Raw genomic sequence first — 24,186 nt, 5'->3', positions numbered from 1 at the left:
CTATAATACATAGACTGTGGACACCCTTATGGAGACCAGGTGTTTGTCGTTACAATTTTTTTTTACACGAGAGAGCTCCTTCGGGCTGGAGTGCGATACATGGCTATCCACTTGCGACAACACGCCACTAGACACAAGACTTGGGCGGCGGGACGTCATCGTACCGCAGAAATAAGCTTATTCTAGTGTGCCTCAATGAGCCGCTTATATCGTTGCACCAGGACGCAGGACTCGAAAAGGGCTCTATACATAGTATTTGTGGTAATGCACTTAGGGCAAGCAGCTATTACTGTGTGGGTGCCTTTTATTAAGGCGGAAGCCTTATACGGTTCATGGGACGAAAAATTCGATGTCCGGTCTTATGACATCAAAATTCATGGCACAAATTTAATAGCCAGTTCAGCCCTCGACCTTTGGTCGGAGTCCAACCTACGACCTTTGGTGTCAAGTTGGGTGAATTCCGCCATCAATTTCGTTGAAGGAAAGCGTGAAGCCGAGGCGAAGATGAAGCGTCAGCATGACCTGAGGTGGTAAGGTAAATCAGGGCACAGTTAAATTCGGCACTTGAACCCACGACCTTTGATGGGAGTCGAACCCACTTGAAATTTGGCCACATCATCAAGTTCCATTCCAATTGCCATTGCGAACTTCGGGAGTCGAACCCACGACCTTTAGTGAGAGTCGAATCCGCGACATTTAGTTTTAGTTAGGGCGAAAGTAATTATAACGCAAAATGAATTTAGGTAGAGATGATTTAGGCATTGAACCCATACCTTTTGTTGGGAGAAAACAAGTAATAAGAAGTAACAGCACATTAGAATAAAATTGTCAAGTAATGAACATATTGTGAGCGGGCAGGCTTTCACTATCATCTTTGCGTATGGTAAGGCGACTATTTTGTACATTTTCTCTCACTCCCTTTCTCTCCTTGTTCATATCACCTGGAATAGCATGCCGATCTTATTGCTAGGCTAACTTCCCTAGACACCATCAAACTTTCACTCTGTCTTAGATGTTCATGTGGCTTCGTAAATCATAGTAATTTCCGCGGAATCAGCATTCAATTTTATTTCAGTAGAAAGGTCCATAACCAAGCGACGAAGTAAAGAGAAGCGACTTGCATTAAAAGCCTCAATAACCTTTTTCAGTGATACTCATGCTATATCAATGTATCCCGCCAAACATGCTCTCTTCTCTCTTTTCTTCTATATAGTGACTTATTATATAGGCTAAAATTCCCGGTATTGACTATTGTCATTCTAGAAAAATTTTTGGGCGTTTTACTGCCAGAGCACAGTGTGGCGCAATGTCATCTTCCTTCAATAATAGATCCACTTATTGATGGCGGAAAAACGGGCGACACACTATGTGCCAATGCTGCCACTTTCATCCAAATAAATAAACCGATCGGAAGAGTAGGTATGTCCCAACACTGCCACCTTCATCCAAATAAATAAATCGATCGAAAGAGTAAGGAGAAGCTGGACAGTGCTGTAGCTGTCCCGCTCACTCAAGTGCTCAAAGAAAACAGGCCGGCAGAAGCCATCAGCACCTAATGACATTTGACCTGGAGTGAGATGGACGCTGGCAGCGCCACAAGCAGATTGCGTTAGTAACCAGAGAACTCTTCACTATTTCTCTCTTCCCAGACACTGAGTACCAGTGTTTGTAGTTGCGAAAGTGTCTATTTTTTTTCGCGTTTCAGAGAAAACAGAAACCGAGCAATAAACTCGTTCGAATTTCCCGTGTCGCCCGCATCTCCGTGAGGGCTCTCGAGTTTCTCGCGCTTCAGGGAAACACGAGGAGGGCAGGCATGGGCCACCAAAGGAGTGGCCAGTTTGTGTTAGGGTGAACGCTGCGTACAAGCAGCAGTTGGTCCTCGGCAAAATGCAAAACGTGACTTTTATGCAATCACCGATGTAGCCGCGTGACAAGAGCTGTGCTTCTTGCCGTGGGGTGCAATGGCACTCTATGTTGAAGCAAACTCGCGATCGGAACTAAGGAGAATCATCTCGAAGAAAGAACGATGACAACGTTCTCTTGTCTTCCAATATTATACCTGTGTGCGCATTTCAGGTGTCGAACTCTATTTCGTTGCGTATGAACTACGGCCAAGCATCGTTTTGTATACGGTGCTATTGGCACTCACTTCATCGACATACTTGGGGAACTAAGCATCATGCTAAACTTATGTGAATGCCTGCCCCTTATGAAGGCACACTGCTTTTATCGCTTACGATGACCATTTGCTTACTTGTAACTTGAAATTTCTTTCCTCACGTGTGTATACGTGTGCGGAAATATATTTGCAATAGCGAAAAAGCAAAAGTATTTGTTTCAATGAAGTTCACAGTGCTACTGAAACGCACATGTAACGTGACACTTTCAATAAAAGAAGAATGCAATGTTCATGGCGTTTTCATCCGAAAGGGGGAGGGGAATTCATCTTCGTTTTATGCTGAGCACCTGTTGCCACCTTAAACTCTTCAGGCACCGTGTCCATATTTCTGAACGCAATATGTTTTTTCCGGTTCTATCGCGGGGTGGCCTAAATGAAGCAGCATAAATTAAACTTCACATGAATTAAAACCATTGCGTGCTCAACGTTGTTTCATTTAACTTGCAGTCTGCTCTATACTGCAACCAATTCGCTCAGTGCACAGCGATGCCTGACGAGACGTTCGACGTGGCGTGTGCAGGAAGCAACGTAAGAAAGAATAATTTTGCTTGCTCCTAATGCGTGCAGCAAATGACAAAACTGGGCTTACGCTTCCATACTGTGATAAAATTTTTTTATTCACAAAACGGAGCATCACTGACTAAACAATAAGCAGATAAGTGTCACTCTCTAATTACGACGTCAATTAGAATATATTCAGAGCACCATCCTACTACGGTGTGTTTCTTGTAGTGCAGTTTTGAGTGCCTTGAAATGAAATAGTACAAAAGTGGGGTAAACTACGATCACGAGGATGAACCCCGGAGCTAGTGCCTACAGGAGCGGCAAGTATTTATTTACAGAGTACCTACATCGCCATAAAGGCATTACGTAGGGGGGAACAAAATATAACCAGTAATACAGAAAAGCTTTTGGACAGATATACTCACAAACAGAGTACATGTAGTATATGTATATGTAAACAGAAGTATGGTAGTTCAGCCATCTATGGAATCATAGGTATCGTAGCTGTTTGCATGAACATCGTTGTTCTGACTTCAGATGACTTCGCGACTTCGCGAATGTTAAGCATTGAAAGTTATCCACATTTCTCTGGCATTCATCAGCAGAAAAACTAGCATTGCCTGTGAAACGTTAGGGAGCCCATATAAGAACTCGTATCTCCTTATACGTCACATGGAATTATTGGAGGTAGGAGTGATGGGGCGTATGAGTTTTTTATCTATGGCTGCCTTCCACTCTAGTTTCTTGCCAGCACCTCGCCAATAATGCACATCACGTTAGGCCTCTCGCTAGACATGCGATGAGCCTCAACGCACAGCGTCCGTACCTCTTCGAAATGAGCCAGCCTGTCAAAAACGTTTACACTCGGAATGCAGACGTTTAGGCTGAACTGATTCTCACATCATACGATAAGGTCCTATGGCCGGCTCTGTGAAGCTTCATGGGCCGTGATTTGGTTATCGAGGTTCGCGTACAGTGGAAAACGCCTTTGAAGACAAGGAAGAGGAGCTCTTCTACCAGCTCCCCCCTGAGTGTTCATCGCATTGAACAAATCTGCCGTGTGTACCAGCTAACGTTAGCCAAGCAGTTTGACGAAAAATATTTGTTAGAAAGGCACCTTGCACGATACGATTTTAAGACGTACGGTGTGTGATCGTCAGACCACTGACGACCTGAAAACGCAGATTTTATGATTGTATTGAATTCATAGTGAATTTGTTCTCCTTGAACAAATATACAAGAAACAAGTAGCCACAAAAAGCTACTGAGATTAGTTGCTTGACGGAGTGGCTTCCCCTTTATAATGCACAGCAGCTGCACTTTACAAATACTTTTGGTACAAATCGCTGCTTTTGTACAAAAGTACACTGAATGATTTGACAGGGGAACATTAGCGTTTTGCAAAATACAAAAGAAAGCTTCGTACCATAAATACAGGAAAGCAAATAAATAAATAAACATAATTCACGGTAACTGATCTCGCATTGTTTTTACTGAACAACAGTGACATATCGACAGAGTTGTTGGCAATGTTATTTACCAAAGCTAGAAGGGTGAAAGTGATTTGTAGTTGCGCATTGTTGTTTTGAGGAGTACATATGGTGCCAAATATAAGGGTGACGGTTAGTGTGTGCGGCAATATTTTCACTTTATTCTAAAATCTCGGTGTAAAAAGGATTGTCCTTTTTTCTGGCAGAGCAGTATGAATGGGGTACACGATAAATATTAAAAATCATTGACATTTAAAGCCTGTTTAAGGAGTGCTACGTGTGAAAACCATATCGGACGCTTGCAATTATTCTCATAAACTACTTTTAAATAAGGAACAGTCGGTTTAGATCTGTTTTTGTTCTTGTGCCCCCTACTAGGTGCAAGTAAGTTAATAGAGAAAGAGCTAACGAGTTATATAGTAATAGTTTTATACGTTGAGGCTTGATATGTCTACATTTGTTTAGCATACCCACTGTATTGCACATTTTTTTTTCACGGACATGGTCATCCCAAGGTACAGTATTTGAAAATATACTCCTGGCAGTTTCATGGGTTCCCCTACTTCAATGACATTATCACCGAGTGTAATCATCGGCAAGTTCACAACCTTGTTTTTTTTTTACTGAAGGGCATTGGTTTTGTTTTTGTGGTATTAATAAGTAAGGAATTCAATTTTCTGCACTCTTATTACAGTGGCTTTGTTTCATTAGATGTCCTCTTTATATCGTCAGGTTTTTTTACCGGTGATTAGGAATGTGGTGTTATCAGCATTGCAAATTGATGTCGATTGATTTGAGGTAAAAGATTATAGGCCATTAACGTAAAGACAAAATAAAAATGGCTCCGGTATGCTGCCCAGAGGTACCTCCACCTTTATGGACTTAATCTCTAATTGAATTATGGGATTTTACGTGCCAAAACTACTTTTTAATTATGAGGCACGCCGTAGTGGAGGACTAGAAATTTTGACCACCTGCGGTTCTTTAACGTGCACCTAAATCGAAGTACATTGGTTTTTTTCGCATTTCGCCTTCATCAAAATGCGGCTGCCGTGGCCGGGATTCGATCCCGCGTGGATATATCTCAAGACGATGCACCAGACACGTATTGCTTACGATGGCTCAAGTAAAAAAGCTATCCGAAATGCCGTGTACAACGTACGATTGCAATTTATCAAGTGGTATTTAACGCTAGTAGCATTTAAATCAAGAGCTTTTAATCAATCTACGAATAATGGAAATGCTAAACTATGGATTCTGCAAATTTTATTTTAAGATTATTTCCTTTTTCTTTAGCAGCGCGGTTTCAATCAAGCAATGCTGACGAAATTTATGCTCAAAATTAGGCATTATCGACTGCTTAGAAAATAGTTGAACAATCTCATATACAGGACTATCGCTTTGGAAATGAGCAGAATCGACATCAATGTATAGTTCTTCAATAGACTTTTGTCACCGCTTCTTAAGTTGAAAGTTACATTTTTAATCGGCATTTTTTTCGTAAGGACACTACTGGATAGGATAACAATGAAAATGTGCGTTAATGGACGCGCTATCTCATGCACTATATACTTTGGTCGTCCTAATTGCAGGTTGTCTACTTCACAAATGCTACTGTTACTAAGGTTTATTATTGTGCATACCACCTCTTCAGAATCTGTTCGGTAAAAAGATATTGTGTTTCCGCTTCTACAATGTCCTTGTATTCATTCGTTTGTTGTATTCCGTTAGTTGTGAATTCGTTAATGGAAAAATCGTTAACAGATTACCTAAAGCAGAAACAGAAACAATCATTACCGTAACATATTGATTCACTTTCATTGCATACTTGGTTACGCCTGAGTACAGTGTCTATTATATTCAAGGTGAGGCCGGTATGGTTGATATCATATGAAAATAAAATAGAGTGATACGTCGACCTTGTTTTCCGGAGCAAATCCACAACGTTATTTCTGAGTCGCTTAAATGCAGCAAGGACATTTACGTCTTTGGTTTTAAGGAAGGTAAAGTCTTTAGTTTCGACTGAATTTTCTGGTACATCCGTCCTAAAGATGACTATTGAAATGCTGTTGGCATATCATTGATCAATTGTTGACTCAATAAACTTTTCAAACTGCCTCAACAGTTATTAAAAGTACACAGCAATAACTCAACAATGAAGCTGTTGAGTAGTTCACAACAATAAAGGCCTTGACTAAATGATCTTAACATGTGGTTGAGTAATGTTGAGTATTACTGAACCTTACTGAGCAATATTGGATTTCGAAATATATGTTAGAACTCACACACATGTATATGTGTTCGTGTTTTGCACGTATATGTTGTTTTATTGATCACTTAATCAACATTCGATGTATACGGGGTGTTTTTCATGTTCCTTGAACCATAGGCGTACCTACCACGTGGGCAGGAGGGCAAGTGCGCCCTTGCCCACCAGATAGATACGCGTATTGTTCAATTTAGGTGACTTGTGCCTCCCCCACTTCTAAGAGGCGGGAAAGTGCAATTTTCACTTAAATAGCAGTTCGCACCCCTGTCCATACCCAGTAGATACGTCTGCGGTTCAAGTTACGTAAAGCACCCTGCACAAATATATATATATATATATATATATATATATATATATATATATATATATATATATATATATATATATATATAGGTAACGGCATTGCCTCCATGTTAAATATGGGCCATATGGCGGAGAAAGTAAACAAAACGCAAGTCTGGGGTTTTGCATGCTAAAAGCATGATATGATAATGAAGCACGCCATAGTGCGGTACTCCAGATTTATTTTGATCACCTGGGGCTCTTTAACGTCTACACAATGTACGGTAGACAGACGTTTTTGCATTTCACCCCCATCGAAATGCAGTCGCCGCGGCTGGGATTAGATGCCGCGCGTTCTCGTTAAGTAACGCAACGGCTCAGGAACCCCGGTTTATGAAAACCCAAAGCTCATTGCTGCTTCAACAAAGATATGTAGGCAATCCTGAAGGCTGTTTTTTTTTTCAGACAGTGTCGGCGCTGGGTGGATGGCGTTAAGTCATGGCTGCCATGTTTATACGTCATTCCAGCGGCAATTTCTCTTCTTCTTGGCGTACTTTTCCAGCTGTGATGAAAGAAAGAAAAATGTATTCTATTCACAAAATAGGTGCTTGTAGTACTTTTACGTTCATATTTTATTATTTTTACATACATCACAGAGGTGGTTGGGAAAGAGTTCATGCCAGTCTGTAAAGGTATATACGAGGGACGTTACGAAAGTAAGTTTGGTGATATATTTTTAAAAGAGAAGATGGTGCACCAGATGAAACAAAACGCGGCAACAAGAATCCACGCTCGTTGCTGGTTCAACGACGGAAGGAGCTTCAGCGAAGCAGGAATGATGCATGCCCAGAGCGCTGAGGAAGAGAGAGTAGCAGCAGCCCGGAGTGCCCGAGGTTATTCGAGTACAAATCACGATGGTAGACAGACGTGTGCTGACAACGTAGTCACAAATCCAAGTGCGTGCTCTTATGCGTTATGACTGGGCACCAGTTCTCTGCAATGAAAGTCGCACTTTTGGGACGCGCCTTCCAAAACAATGCTGAGGTGGAGGAGGCTGTACGAAAACTTCTTGCATCGTAGGGCCCCGGGTTTTATCAGATTAGTTTCTTCAAACTGATTGCGCGCTACGACAAAAGTTTCAATGTCGGGGACGACTAGTTGGAAAAATAGCGCAACGTGTATAGTTCCTGATGCCATGGTGTTTTTTTTTATTCAATAATATGTCCGTGTGAAAATAAATGACGAAACTCACTTGCGGAACGTCCCTCGTGTAGTGTTCTACTGACTTCCTATTCTTATGTATAGTGCTTGAATTTTCTATCAAAGGGGTTTACGACGTACTTAACATCATGATAGCCGTGCACGACTGATAAAAGCGATTTTGTGTGTTATCTAGCGGAATTACATTCTTTTTTTTCAAGTCGCACAGAAAGTAAACGAGCACAGTCCCCCTCATAAATTTGTCAACACACACATTCGTACCTGCATTCAACGAAATCTATGTACACGTTTTCACATTGCATGAATCTTGCCATCAAATCTCTGTTTAAATATAGTACAGTTCAACTGTCTTCGATGCTAATGGCACCTTGATTATTGCCAACGGCGTTATCCAGGTGGCAGTTAAAACTAAAAAATTTAACTCACCTCTTGTGTTATGGGTTAGCACGTCGTTGTGTTTGTTCCCACTCAAAAGTGAAATGCAGTCACTTCTACCGCTTCTTCTTATGAGGAAAATAAGAGGGTTCAAACTTACTCTAGAGACCAGTGTGCCTTCAAGCGGCAGCATTTGCTAACTCAGCGTCGAACCGCTTTCGAGTAAAACACACAAAATTGAGCGAGAAACAGAGAGAGCGGGAGAGAAATAACACTTCTATTTTATGAATCACTCCTAGGAAAGGCAACCCTAATACAAAATGCCTTGAGCTCGGGCCGCTTTTTGGGCACTCGATCGTGGCCAGCCGAAGCTAATCCTCCATGTAGGAGCCGGCGATATTTTGCCCCACTCTTATTAAAAAGTGTCTCGGGTAAAGCGAGGTGTGAGCTAAAGTTAGCACAGAACGTGACTCAGTAAATAGCAACAACGTCTTGAGTAAATTGAAAAAAAAAAGTGCTTCGGCTCATTGTCACAATAAGTGATGTCCAAATCAAGATATGAGTGGAACGTCTCACTAGAATTCTTTACGCAAATCATGACGCAAGTGTTGTACTGGTGACAGGCGGCGGTACTAATTTCGGAGCCGGAAATACATCATCTACACAATGTATGAGACACCTGCAGCGCATCATAAAACGTCTTGGCTATGTTTTTGGCTACATTTCGCTAGCGAAAAATTTGGGTCTAGCTATTTTTGGGCTACATTTTGAGATAATTTGGCTATTTTTTGTTGGGGTCATCTCCAACGCTTTGACGTATTCCTGGAGTTGGTGCGCGTTGTTTGCAGAATAGCTTCCTGTGTTTTCTGCGCTCTTCACTGTGACTTCACTGCGACTTTCTTGGAATATTCGTGCCTGTTGCTCGCTCTTTACTGGCTCCTTGTTACCTTGAAGAACATGATAATCGCTTCCGACTCCGTCACATCGGAGGTGAGTGAGCGTTTCTAATTCCCCTTGCTCGTCCATTGCGACGCGGTGAACCAAAGCGCGACAGTGCGTGCTGCGTCTGTGTGCGTCTTCCGTGCGCCTCTGTGCTCGTTTTCATTCCTAGTACTATCCTTCTGCTGCGGGAATTGGTTGTAAAGCACTACCTTTGGAGTGTTGAACATGAAGTTTTGTCTTGGTTTAACTTCACAGGGCGCTTGTCATGGCGTAAATCTGTTTTGTGGAGCCAGCTAAAACATAGTATGTTGTACGCCACGATTTTTGCTACGGTGTTCGAGCCCCGATTGGGATAGCCCTAATATTGAGCGCTAAACAATTCGACGTGAGCTCATCCAAACTGTGCTGTAATCAAACATTTTGTTCGCGCCACGCCGTCTAATACAGGGCGTGTTAGCAGGCTTGCAATATACCCTTTCTTACCCAATGTTTCCGTATTTTACCTGTACGCTTAGCAATTTTTGTGGGAATGTTTGCGTGCTAAGCAATTTGCGCTACATTTGAAAATTGATTATAGGCTTTATCCGAATCTTTGATGCTATATATGCACTCCCATGTAGCATCCTTCAAGGCTTCATTAAATTCCGTCGTTTGTGTCCGAAATATCTTGATAATGGCGCTTACGTTTTTTCTATTTTTACGACAAACTCTGTCTAAGACTAGAAATACAAGTAAATCATCACTTATACCGCAAGCTATAGTGTTAACGATAGTGTTTTCGAGCATGGTGTTTGTTATGAACAAATCTAACAAAGTACCTGATGTGTTCGTAAATCTCAACGCGCTTTGTAGGAACAATATCAAAACTGCACTTACTAGGCATCGATAATAAATTTGTTTGGACTTGCGTTGAGGTAAGTTAATACAAAAATAACCTCCAACAACACATTTGAGATTCTGCAGGGTTGAGAAACATAATAAGGGTTCAAAAAGAAAAGTAAAGAAAATGTCAGAACTGCCATCGGGTGGCTGTACAAGCCAACGAACATCCAGCCAACGAAGCCACTGCAGCTTTGTAGTCATTGGTGACACATGTGTACTCTTTCTCAAGGAGACAATCTATGCATTTTTGCGTACGGATAGATGAACTGCCCCCCCTCCCCCTCCCCCGCCACTTTTGTTGTTTCGTGTCACGAAGAAGTGAGCTTACGATGGTGACGCATACATTTGTGCGTGCTTTTCATACCAGGTTTCTGTTAATACTATCACATAGAAGGATAGCTTACGCTGTGAAAGAAAAATTCTAAAACATCTATTTTTGATTTTGCACACGGACAAGTGAGGCCAGAAAAAAAGACAAAAACTTTGTGATTTAACTTTATCAGAAAACTGATGGGATAACACAACCATATCGAATGATCACACTAGCGATGCTACTATACGTCAACAATTTCCACCCCGTGTATTTCTTGACAACAGTCACTCGATTACCTGCGGCCTTCCACATACGAAGTTTGCCGTTGGCATGCCAGACAAAACGGAAGTTGGTCGCCGCCGCCCACTCTTTTGTTGAGTGCAGTAGTTCTCGAGTCCGTTTAGTTATATTACATCGAAGCTGTATATAGCTAGACGATTCGTCCGTTCGTCTGTCGCCTGTCGGCCCAAACATGCCCAACCCCCATGCGCATGCGCGAAAAAAATAAGAGGAGCACGATTGGCTGTGGCCAGTAGTGACATCGTTGCTCTCCATCGCAGCCGAGAGCGCACGCAGCAGTTCTTTCCAGCTCAGAAATGGGTAGGTAAAGCGACATACTTACTCCTGAAGAGCAGACAGCTTTCCATTAGCAACGGCGTGACCAGAACCGGGAACGAGCTCGTCTACGCCGTACCGATGCTGCAGCCCGGCCAAAAGAACAGGGATGTGCAGCCGAGCGCAAGAGCAACTGCGTACGGAGAATCCGGCAGCCTACCAAGCCTTAGTTTATTGAACCATCGGGATTAACCCAGTGATCAACATGGGGCCCGCACGTTTCAGCTTCATGGGTAACTATCCGTCCGGAATGCTTGGGCGGTGATTTTTTTCTAGGATTGAAACACGATTCCCGGCATCCCATAGCATCTTACGTTTATCTTACCACATCTCCCTCTCTGTTTCGCGGCTGAAACGAACAATTATACCGGGGGTTTTGCCAATGGCCTTGCGAGAAGTCGGTAGATGGCAGTAATATTATTGCCTTTCAGGCAGAGTACTTCAAGAAAAGGTACAAGTTCGTTCCCTTTACCGAGAAAATCTGCACCAGGTGTCGCGAGAATTCCATGAAACTTTAAATTAGCGCGCCTGCTGTGCCATTCGAGTTCAATGATGGCTTCCTGTAACTGCATCTGTGTTTCGCTGAATCGCGCTTCACCAATCCTAGCCACTTTCTTCTTGAGCGACTGTATATCCTTGTGTTGTTTGTCTGACGTATCATGTCATCAAAACCTTGTGACGTGGGGTGAATCGATTCTTCTATTCGAAGAACAGATTACCTTAGTGGTCAAACTTTTTCTAGGTCTTCTCCTATCATCGCTAGTTGCACGGCAACATCGGTTGCCTCGGATGCTAAACTGCAATTTTTTGCCGATACGGCAGCCGATTTTGCTTCCCGACAAGATTCGCACATGCATGTTTTTCGTTACGTATCATTTTTTGAGCTCACTACTTCGTGCGTCACGTCGCAACAGCTTCCAGTATGGAAAATTTTGTTGCCCACAATACAAGCAAGAGTCAATTCATCGCGTGTGATAGGTCTTTCATAGACAGAGCACTCTGTATCAGACACAACCACTCGAGTTCAAAGGCAGCAGAAGCTGGCGAGACAAATTAAAAGCAACAATAGTACAATGTCGTGGTAAACCGTCACAAGTAAGCAGCATGCAGCTTTAGGATGCCTTTGCTCATAGGCTCCCGCCAGTGGAAGACCAGGCATACATCGCTGGGTTTATATCGGGCGAATCAGTGTCCTGGTGTCGCAGTAGTTCCGTGACATTGCGCCGAAGTACGATGCAGCGGTTCAGCTTGTTTGTATGGGCCTAATGTCTGCGTTCCGTGACGAACTAGCGAACCTGCGTAAAGCAGTAAACAGTTTTAGGATGCGCTCTGGGTCGCGCCGCTGTCGCCAGTCTGTCTATCTGTCTATCTATCTATCTATCTATCTATCTATCTATCTATCTATCTATCTATCTATCTATCTATCTATCTATCTATCTATCTATCTATCTATCTATCTATCTATCTATCTATCTATCTATCTATCTATTCTCTCACACCGACCCAGTGATTCAAGTTGTCTACCAGCCTGGATCCCTAGGTATGGCCTGGCGGTCGTGATGCCGTCGTGGTCATTCTGTCGTCATCACTCCAGCTTCGTCATCTGATTTTCGTCATGTCGTCATCGTCACGCCATCACCGTCATAGTCTTTATGCAATTGTTGTGATACCATCGTTGTGATGCCGTCGTGATAGTGGCAGCCTTGTCATCCCAGTTTTGAAGGTGTATACTGCAACGGTAACACCAGAAACAAAAAGGAGGCACGGACGAGCGCTGACTTCTGACTGAATTTTATTATTGAATATATTGAAACATAAAGAAAGGGAAAGCGAGGCTAAGGTTATCATAAACAAACCAGATAAAACGAAGGTAGAAAGAGCTAAACATTAGGAAAGATTAAGCACCAACCAAAGAGAAACGTCTTTCGTAATGTTCAGTTCTTTCTGCCTTCCTTTATCTAGCTTGCTTATGATAACCTTAGCCACGCATTCCCTTTTTAAATATGTTAATGTTTTCAGTAATAAAGTTCCGTTGGAAATCAGTGCTCGTCCGTGTCTCCTTCTTTGTCCTTATTCTTACTATTGCACTGTACACCCTCGCAGATGCCGAACCAACTAGTCCAAGCAACCACTCTGTCATTCCAGCTTTGTTGTTTGGCTCTCCTCATGCCTTCATCGTCGGCATAGAGTCGTAATGCAATAATTGTGATGCCGTCGCCTTCAGGAAATTGTGGATGTTCCGCTGGCACGACTCCTGCTTCTTCAGTCGATTTTTATCATGCCGTCATCGTCGCGCCCTCTACACGGACCCAGTGGCCCAAGTTGTCTAATAGATTTGACCCCTAGCCAAATGGTGGTCGTGATGCTTTCTGGGTCCCTGCATTGCTTTCATTCCAGGTTTATTACCTAAATCTCGTCATCCAGTCCTCGTGAAGCCATGCCGTCGTTTGGAGGTCATCTTGCGGTCTTTGCATTGTAGTTACAGCAGCTTCATCATTCGACTGTCGTCATGCCGTCGTTGTCTTGCATTTGTCGTCATATACGCCTTACCTCATTGTCCTCATACCATCGTCATGTCATTATCTTCATTGTCTAGTAGTCATACAGACATTGTAATGCATATGTCGTCATATCATTGTCGTCATGCCATTCTGGCCCTGTCATCGTCGTCATTCAAGCTTCGTAATCAGGTTCTCGCCATACCGTCCTCTCCACTCGATTGTCATCATAGACTCGTCATCATCCCATTGTCCTCATGCCATCTTCGTCAGGCTGTCGTCGTTATATCATCGTCATCCCATTGTCGTTTCATCGTCGTCACTGCGTTGTCATTGCACAGTCGTCGTCGTGCCGTCATACTTATGAGCGACTTTCACGTGAGTTTCAGAGGGGCAAAGTGGGCCGACAGCGTACACAGTGCATGTCCCATGTTGCTGAAGCAACGGAAGTTTCAATACCGCTGTTACTGATTTTAATTTAACGTGACCTCAACAGTATGGTGCGTTGGTACATTTCTTGAATTCTAATCGCATTGGCACCGATAGTTACCGTGAGATGTGTTCTGGCGTATTTTTCGGGAAGTTCAAGCTTAATTTCTTGGTAATTTCTCATAAACATTCATTTCATGAAGTTTTACTTTACATCCTATACCGAAAGTATTTCGTAAGAACAGAGGGAATAAATTTGCCTATAAGTATGCAATAAAAGATCAAGCGAATAAAAACAGAAGCAAAAACACGTTGACTGTGTTGTTTTATGCTTTCCTAAGCGATGGTTCTTTTTTTGGCTCTTCCTCCGGCTTTGATGTTTCAAGGCTATGTCGTCCTGAGCAATCTCGCGGTAACAAGCCTTGGAGCTCTAGCGTAGCCAGAAATAACTGATATCAATGCTACCATGTTTTTGCCCATTTAATAAGTAAAGAAAATATCACACAAACTTTAGAACTATATCAATTCGAAACCAGCAAAGCAGTACAATGCGGCTGATATGAAAAATGTAAAGGCCATGAAATGAACAAGTTGAGGACAAATCTGTTAATGAAAGTTTGTCATGCGAGAAACCTGTTTACATTTTTGTACATATGCAACGGCCAGGGAAAAATCTCAATAACGCTCTCCTTCGTTCCAATGTATTGCGCAGGAGCAGCTGACACCGGTCGTGTATTGTGAATAATTGTACTGAAATTATAGTCACAACAGAGGTCACATATAAAAAGGAGGAGTTCTGCAACATATACGAGGACGACTCAAGTGAAAGTCAGCCTATGCGAATATATGACAAACGGGGTATTTTATTTCAAAGTTGTCTCCATAATCACTTCGACATTTGTCCCACTGACTAACGAGTCGCGTGATTACCATCTCATGAAGCTCCTAGGGTTGCTGCTTCAAAAAGCCTGTAACTGACTCCTTCCCGTCATCATGCGACACGAATCTGGTTCCCTTGAGCTGTTTTTTCAATTGCCCCAAGTTCTCAAAATGCAAGGTGGCAGGTCTAGGCAGTATGACGGATGTTGCAGCATTTCCCGCTTGAACTTTTCCACTTTTGTGTTAACCACATCAACGACGTGGGGACGGGCATTGTTGTGCATGGAGGAAGATGACCCCATTCATCAATTTTCCGCGTCGTTTGTTCTTGATTGCGACACGCAGCCAATCCGGCGTTTCACAATATCGGAAACGATTGCTAGTCTCTCCAAATTTAGCAAATTCGACGAGGAATGGCCCCTCGCATTCGAAAAAAAAGTCAACAACATCTTTCCGGCGGAAATGACCGCCTTTGCTTACTTTGGGGGTGGTAAATTCGAATGTTGCCACTGTGAGCTTTGCCGTCGTTTTTAAGGCTCGTAGGCAGCATGATTCATCCCCAGTCGCACTGGGGACAAGAACCGTCATCACCATTGTGGTACACGATCAGATTAGTTAAGGCAGTGCCGAACCTCTCCGTTTTCTTGCGGTAGTTCAAAGTCTTGGGCGTTCATTGCGCACACAAGAGCCGATAACCGAGAAGTTCATGAATTATGGTGTGAATCGAATGGTGACTGATGTTCACACGCTTTGCCAGTTCATCGATGGTTATCCTCCGTCCTTTACTAATCAGCTCATCAACATTTGCAGTTGTGTTCGGGTTGACTGCACGGTGGCTTTGACGCAATCTTGGAACGTCTCTGCAACTTTCACGTCCTCCTTTGAACCGTTTGCTCCAACGCTTCACAGTGGCCAATGAAATGCAATGTTCACCGTAAATGAGATATACGTGTGTGCTAAGCGTATGCATCGGAGATAATGAACCGAATCATTATTACGCGGGTTTGGCTGGCTCAATTTCATTTGACTTGACCTCGTACATTAGAAATGCGAGGACACAATACAGCCTGATAAAGAGCAAAAAAGTGTCACTGGAAACAAAGATCACTGCACACACACACACAAAGCCTCTCAACAAGATATTTAAATATAAGTCTCCAATAAATCTACGTATCTGAGCAAATGGCAACTACGGCGTCGATTCTAGTAACGCTAGAGGAGAGATGCTGGTAGAATTGGCAGAATGGAATAAGCTGCGAATAATGAACGCCTTCTTCAGCAAGCGTAGAAACAGAAAGCAGACCAGCAAAAGCCCTAATGGGGACACAAGAAATGAAATAGATTCAATAGTTTCTACCGATCCCACCATATGGAAGGATGTTGAAGTGGTAGGTAGAGCAAAGTGCATCGATAATAGGTTGGTGAGGTCTAAGGTTCACCTCAATTTGAAGAGATAAAGAATAACATTCGTCCGGAATAAACAAGCCATCCTCTTAGAGGCAGTAAGGGTAAAAGAAGACCAATTCAGTCTGCTACTTGCAAACAAATATGCAGCCTTAGGACTGAGATGGCATGGAGATAATGAATGAAACAGTAACTAGGCTACCTACAGAGGCAGCAATGGAACTGGGAGGTAAGGCACCAAGGCAACGAATGGGTAAGTTCCGCCAAACAACGAAGGACCTAATAAAGAAACGAAAAATAATAGAAAGTGTCCAACTCAAGAGATTAGATAGAATTTACGGAATTGTCGAAACCGATCAAGAAGCAGAAAATGAAGGATGTTCGAAATTATAACTCCAGAAAGACTGAGAAAGCCGCAAAAAATGAATGCAGCATGCAATCAGTGAGAAGGAAACTTGTAATAGGACAAACGAAGATGTAGGCACGGGAAGATATCCAGGGTAATATCATCAGAATTCTCGAAGGTATAGTAAAAGCAGCTGAAGAGTTTTATACTGGCCTGTGCAGTATCCAGAGGATCCACGATACCTCCATTCGATGCATTAACGAACAAGTTGCAGAAACTATTTCTATAACTAGCTATGAGGTTAGAAGGGCCTTGCAAGACATTAAATGGGAAAACGTGGCAAGAGAAGATGGAATAATGGTCGATTTAATCAAAGATGGAGCAGACATAATGCTTGAAAAACTGGCGGCTTCCTATACGAAGTGTCCATTGACTCCAAGGGTCCAAAATAACGGGAATAATGCAAGCATAATACTACTTCACAAAAAGGGAGACGTTAAAGAATTGAAAAATAATGGACCCATTAGTTTACTCCCAGTATATATAAAATATTCATCAACATAATTTCCAATAAAATAAGGGGAACGCTGGACTTTAGTCAACCAAGAGAACAGGCTGGCTTCAGGAAGGGATACCGTACAATGGCTCACATCCATGTCGTTAATCAGATAATCGGGAAATCTGTAGATTACAATAAGCCTCTCCATATGGTTTTCATAGATTGCAAAAAGGAATTTGATTTATTAGAGACAGCAGCAGTCATCCAAGCATTAAGTAATCAATGAGTGCAGGTCGCTTACATAAATATCTTCGAAAATATCTACAGAGATTCCGCAGCTACCTTAATTATCCAGAAGAAAAGTAGGAAGATACCTGTAAATAAAGGGGTCAAACAAGGAGACACAATTTCTCCAATGCTATTCACTGTGTGCTTAGAAGAAGTATTCAAGCTATTAAGCTGGGAAAGCTTAGGAGTAAGGATCAACGGTGAATATCTCAGCGAGCTTCAGTTTCCAGATGACATTGCCCTGTTCAGCAACACTGGAGACGATATACAACAAATGATTGAGGACCTTAAGACAGAGAGTGTAAGAGTGGGGTTGAAGATTATTATGCAGAAGACAAAGATAATGATGAATAGCCGAGCAAGGGAATATGAGTTCAGGATCGCCAGTCAGCCTATAGAGTCTGTGAAGGAGTACGTTTACCTCCGTCAATTACTCACAGGGAACCCTGATCGTGAGAAGGAAATTTACTGAAGAATACAAATGGCTTGGAGAGCATGCGGCAGACATTCTCAGCTCTTGACTGGAAGCTTACCATTATCATTGAAAAGGAAGGTGTACAGTCATTAGATTTTACCCGTGCTAACATGTGGGGCCGAAACTTGGAGACTGACAAAGAAGCTCGAGAACAAACTGAGGACCGCACAAAGAGCGATGGAACGAAGAATGTTAGGCGTAACGTTAAGAGACAGAAAGAGAGCGCTGGTGGATTAGAAGCAAACAAGAATAGGCGATATTCTAATTGGCATTAAGATAAAAAATGGAGCCGGGCATATCATGTAATGCGTAGGTTAGATAACAGGTGGACCATTAGTGTTACAGAATCGGTGCCAAGAGAAATGAAGCGCAGTCGAGGAAAGCAGAAGACTAGGGGGACGATGAAATTAGGAAATTCGTGGGCGCTAGTTGGAATCAGTTGGCGCAGGGCAAAAGTAATTGGACATCGCAGGGAGAGCCCTTCTCTCTGCAGTGGACATAAAATTGGTTGATGATGATGATCTAAGAAAAAGTCGCCTTTATTTGCCTTCTCTGCAAACAAGGCAAATAAACATGTTGGAAACCATAGATTCACAGATCACAGAATCCCAAGGCCCGCGCCCCCTCCCTTTACTCCCCACGATGTATCGCGCGCGACCAAAGGCGGTGCGCTTCTTCCCAGCTTTTCTCCCTTGCGCCCACAAGACTGAGCCACAATCGTCGGCGCACCCATAACACCCCGTCCACCCCACTACGCTTTCCCTTGCCCATACAGCATGCGGCGCGCGGTCCCGACGTTATCGCCCTTGGACTTTATACGGAACATGAGGGCGACGGGGCCGGCCGGAATGCGTGTGGAGTGTCCATATAATGGATATGGGGATAATATAGTAAGAGTATCCAGCAACTGAAGCGTACCGTCGCCCATTACTTTCCGCAAATGAAAAAGTAACAAAATCGAACTTTCACCATTTGCGACAATTCGCTACGCCACAACAATGACTTTTTTTCCCCCATTCGCGGGGAGGGGGCACCGAAATGGAAAAGCACGCAAAGGAAAGCAGGTTGGCTACATTTGAATGCCTACTTTGGGCCCCCAATGTGGCCGCTGAAGGACATCCAAGAAAATGTGAGGCACTTTGTCCACAGAGAACCATACGCAAACTGCTCGGTATGCTACACCGGCGAGACAAGACTTTGCGGAGAGGTTGCACTGAAGCAAACGCGTTGGAATCTGTCGAGCCCCAACATTAATGGCGGCAAGCGACCGTTGTTTCTTTTTCTCGTCTGCTAGCCACAAATTGTACAAAAGTCTGGCAGGTGAAAATCCGCTCAGCCAAAGAAAAACGAATGCAAACCGAAGGGCGCTGCACGGTTCTCGGGGCAACACGAAAAAAACGCATGCGCTCTGGCTGCCTATGGCAGCCCGCGGGTAGCGAGAACGAGAAAATTAAAGCGGCTCAATGTGTCCTCGCGAAGAAAAGTCAAAGTATAAAAATAAATGAGACCGTAGTTACCTTTGCTGGTTTTAGTGTTTTGACATCGATACTTTGGCGCAGGTGAAAAAAAAATTATATTCTTTTCTGTAACATGACGGCACAAATGCAGCAATACAACGCTTCGTCTCATCGGACCTCGCAGCGTGCTTTGTCAGGTTGTGGAATAGTGTGTTGATTTGGTTTGTCTCGTTGTACCGTCTGATGCACGACTTTAGAAAAGTCAATGGACTTTTGACGTTAAATATTTGTAACAACATTAAACTCACAGAGTTCCGGAATCGAAAGTCTAAAGCACGGCTTTGGAAATGTCAATGCACGTTTTGCATAAAAAGTTTATGAGACTATGCGGCGGATCGCTGTGAACACTCTTTATACATCCCCGTCTGGTGTCGCCAACAAGATACACGCTTTCCACCCCTAACCCCATTTGAGCAATCTAAATATAATCATCATTGAAAACGTCGTCACTGCACGACAGAAAACAAACGACTTATAGATACCGAATAGTGCAGCGGTTCTGCATCATGTTGTCACGGGACAGCCAGTCGGCGATGCACGCAAGGAGGCGACAAAGTGAAGATGATGAATGAACTCCTATTCTTGTGCGCGGATAAGCCAGATTGCGCATGGCTGTAAAAATATTGTGACGATATTGAATTTCTCTTCTTCTTCATTACGCTATGCATTAAATACTGTGTTTAGGCCCCTGAGTGATGTGACTACGGTCGTGAGTTGCTCATTACCGTCGATTGCTACAGGAAACCTAACCACTTGTTTATTGCCTAGTAATGCACACAATTTTAACGAGATAGCATTAAGGAGCTCATGTCGCAGAAAATCCTGTGTCGGTATCAGACGTGGCTTTGGCGAAAAATTTTTCGAACCACACATACCCAGCCCTTCCATCTGACGCAAGAAGCTGACTGAACTAATTGAATTTCTAAAACTAAAATGCGTAGAAGAATTGTAAAGTGTGACTTACACACAACTTATACACATGAAAGCTCTCTGATTGTAATTTGAATATACGAGAAAACCTAATTCTGTTACGCGAGAACTCAAACAAACTCCTTTTCCTGCGTTTTTACAATGCATAGACCGGAGACGGCGTCCGCCATTTGCGCACGCCGGCGCGTAAATATCTCAGAGTCCATGGAGCGGCGTGCCCGTTTCCTTGAAACACTTCCAGATGGCGCTCGTATCCGCCGCCTCACGGCCCATGCAAGAGGCCGTGTCTCTACCAGAAAGCTTGCGTTCATGCACAGCGTTCGCCGCGAGCATATCCCGGCAACCATTACGGTTACATATGCTGCAGTTCCCGGGAAGCGTGAGAAATACTCAGGAACCTTGAAATGCTATCGCGTTTTCGCATTAAATTTTCGCCTAATTGAATACCGAACATGCGCCATGTTCTAGCTAACGCTACGCAAAGCGTGCAAGCTTCTTCACAGGAACCCTAACGAAAGCTCTGCAGATGGACACGGATTTTCCGCTACATTACTGGAGCGCGCTAAGCTGGTTTCCGCGTACGTGAGCTTTTCGCCATGGAGCAGTTAATCTCTTCCCAATTAGGTGGACAGCGGATCTGTTGAGATTGCTGCCATTGTTAGCGACGTCTTTGTTGCTGTTGGGTTGAGAAATAAAGAGGAACTTCGTAATTTTTCTTGTAATCTTTCTAGCTGTTCAGTGTGGCGAGGGATTTTATGGTGTCGAACATCACGTGTACCCAGTTTCGCTGGAAGTGAAGCATAGAGCTCCGACTACCACCACGTGGCTGAACAGTAAGCTTTTGTCAAGATACTAAAAATGCAAGAGGATTACCTGGCAGTTTCCACAGAACTCCTTATTATATAATGTAACATTTACTCGTCGCCTTGTTTACTATGTGTCTGTAGACATCTTGCTCTTCTGCCACAAGAGCAAAAATAATAGTTTAAATGCGTGACGGATAGAACTCCGGCATAATCGACCTGCGGGAGCAAGAGCAAGTTGAAGCGACTCTTTCACACACTGCTGCTGAGGCTAAAACCCCTCAATTTCCCAAAGTAGCGCCCACCACTTCCCTCCTCCTCCGCTCGGCGCGGCCTCGACGGTGGCGCCGACGGTGGTGGGCCTGCCGTAGCAGACGACGGCTAACACGCTACGGGAGGAAATCCGCAGAAAAGTTCGTTCGAGCCCTGTGGAGCAGTTTTTAGAGCGCAGCTCTTTGGCGTCCGTTCCTGGGTTTCGCGTCGTCGTCGGCGTTGTCGTCGGCCTCGTAACCAGCTCCGCCCCCCTTTCATCCCCCCAGCGCTAGCAGCGACCGACTGATACCGCTGGATGCCGCTGACGCCGCTAGAGAGTCAAGATAACGTGACTGCATAGAACACCGTCGCCGCCATGCAGAAAGAGGAGGAAAGGGTCCCCCCCCCCTGTTCTTGTGTGGCGGATAGGGTGCTCTTCAGTTGCCGACGCGCCGGTTATTTCACGTAGGCCCCGGCACGTCGACGAATACGTGACCACCTTCCCACGGCTAGACCTGGTTCTTAGCGCTGCGGAAGCGAGGGTATCATATTGTTTGTGTCGGCATCGGCGGCGTTGTCCCTGAAACCAACTCCGCAGCTGGGGTTGACTCACTATCGGCGTCAGCGGCATCAGTCAGTCGCTGCTATCTCTTCCCTCCTCCCTTTATCGTGTTGTCCGCTTGCTGCGCGCGCTTCTGCCCCCATCGTTTGCCGCTGGGTGTACACGCCGCCCCCCTCCCCCCTCTTCCTGCGAGTCTCCGGTTGTCAAAGCGCCGGCTCGAACTTAATTCCTTTCTTCGCTCCTCCTCCAATGCAACCCCTGTGCGGTGGCAATCAGAGAGCCAGATCGGTGGCGGCGGATCTGTATATGTGCACCGCCCGAGCCGAAATTGCCGCTGCCGTTCGCCACTGCGAAATTATCTGCCAGTTCTTTCTGAGCCATGAGCGAGACGACCGATGGAAGTCCTCCGTCTGCTGCTGCATGCTGCTGCTGCTAAACGAGCTGCCAGAGCAGAGGCCCAGCGCCGTCGCCGTGAGAATCCAGAGGTGCGTGCCGCCGAAGCAGAAGCTTACCGTCGCCGCCGTCGAGATGATCCAGGAGTACGGGAAATATAAAAAAAAATTTCTGTGATAGCGCATACATGTGTTCCTCGATTTCTTTGCCTCAATCTATCGAAAAGGTGAAACAGCTTATTTGCTGCGCTCAAATTTCGCATTAGGAAGTAACGTAATCGTCGGTAATTTTTTCAATCGAGATCTTTCTTCGTCAGTCGGTAACTGACCTTTAGAATTTCGTGTTGAAATTGCGGAAGAAATAGAGAAAAGGACCGTTACTCAAGGCGTATTTAAGGCGTAAAGCGCGCGACGTTGAGAGTTGGTGTTGCTGAAACACGATGCAAGCACGCGGTGTACTCAAACACGCGCGTAATTACCCAAGTTTCAGGTGTTGACAGCGTGAAAATATGTGTACGTGGTTTCTTAGGTTCATTTGCGTACCTGCAGGATACTTTTGTTCAGCCGCCGCGTGAGAGATTCCGGCTGTGTGCGGTGAGCAATGCCTGGCAATAGGGCCGTTTCTTTCATTGCGGGGTGCTTTGGTAACCGTGACGATATATTGTTTTTTTTTTCATGTACTGCTCCCGGAGGGCACATGTAATGGCTAACAGAGGCCTCTGAAGAGAGCGTGACATTATAATAAAGCAGGCGTCGCAGGGAGTGTTCGCATACAAAATGGGCTGTCCGCGATCTTATACCCCCTTGGCATCCACAGGCTTCGGCGAGCCTTCCTCCAGCCCTGGGTCTAGCTTTGGTGCTCCCGTTGCCGCTTTGGTGCCCTGGAGGCGCCGTCAATAATACGAAATAATGACAAGTTGCTGCAACTGGTAAATGACATTTATTGAAGAAATACAGTCGCGTCGAGGCGCCAACTTCTAAAGCAGCGCTAGCGCGCCCGCGCGAGTGTTATGAAACGCCAACGAGGAATTTACCAGCCCACGTACGACTCTACGATCAAAGTGCACGTTAAACATCCCCAGGCGAGCTAGATAATGTTATCCGGAGCCATCGACTACGACCTCCATCCTAGCTTTAGTCGCTTCAGAACGTTAAAAACGTTAATCACTACAAACCAAAGCAATACATGCGGGCGTACATTCGAAGCTAAAAGGCTGCATCGTAAGTCACAGTGAGCCTTGCAAAAGCGTCGAGAAAGTGCTGACTTCTGGTGGAGCTCAAAACACACCCTGAATAAAGTCGCTTTTATGTGACAGGCCAGCCGCAGATGCGTGCATTTCACCGCAAGACGAAACTAAATGAAACAATGAGATCCCAGTCCAAAAAAAAAAAAGTCAACCAACGCGCTAAAAACCCCGCAGAACATGAACACACACTTTTTCGAAGCGGAAGGCGTGAACTAGGCTCAAAAGATGAGGTTGTGAGTAGCCGTCGCCCTTACTTCACAAAGCCGTGCGTTCTTTGCCACTTCCTCGAAGACAGCCCGCCCGATCCTGCGAATCCACACTTCTTTTTGCGTTGCGCCCGCCGGACGGCAAAGCAAAAAGCTTTTTGCCCTCGCTGTGTCTGTTGCGGCAACCGAAGGCGCAGCAGCACGGCATCGCAATTAAGTTCTCGGCCCTACACATTCTATTATGCTAACGCACTCCGTCAGTCCGCCTGCCGTAGTTTCGTCGCGCAGGCCCAACAATCGAGGTCGGCGCGCACTGGAAAGAAAACATATACAAAAGCGCGGAGCCTGCTCCGTGCTGCAAAGAAAAAATATACAAAAGCGCGGCGC

Source organism: Dermacentor variabilis, chromosome 2, assembly GCF_050947875.1.
Source record: "Dermacentor variabilis isolate Ectoservices chromosome 2, ASM5094787v1, whole genome shotgun sequence".
Taxonomy (NCBI): Eukaryota; Metazoa; Arthropoda; class Arachnida; order Ixodida; family Ixodidae; genus Dermacentor; species Dermacentor variabilis.
This window is presented reverse-complemented; position numbering follows the sequence as displayed.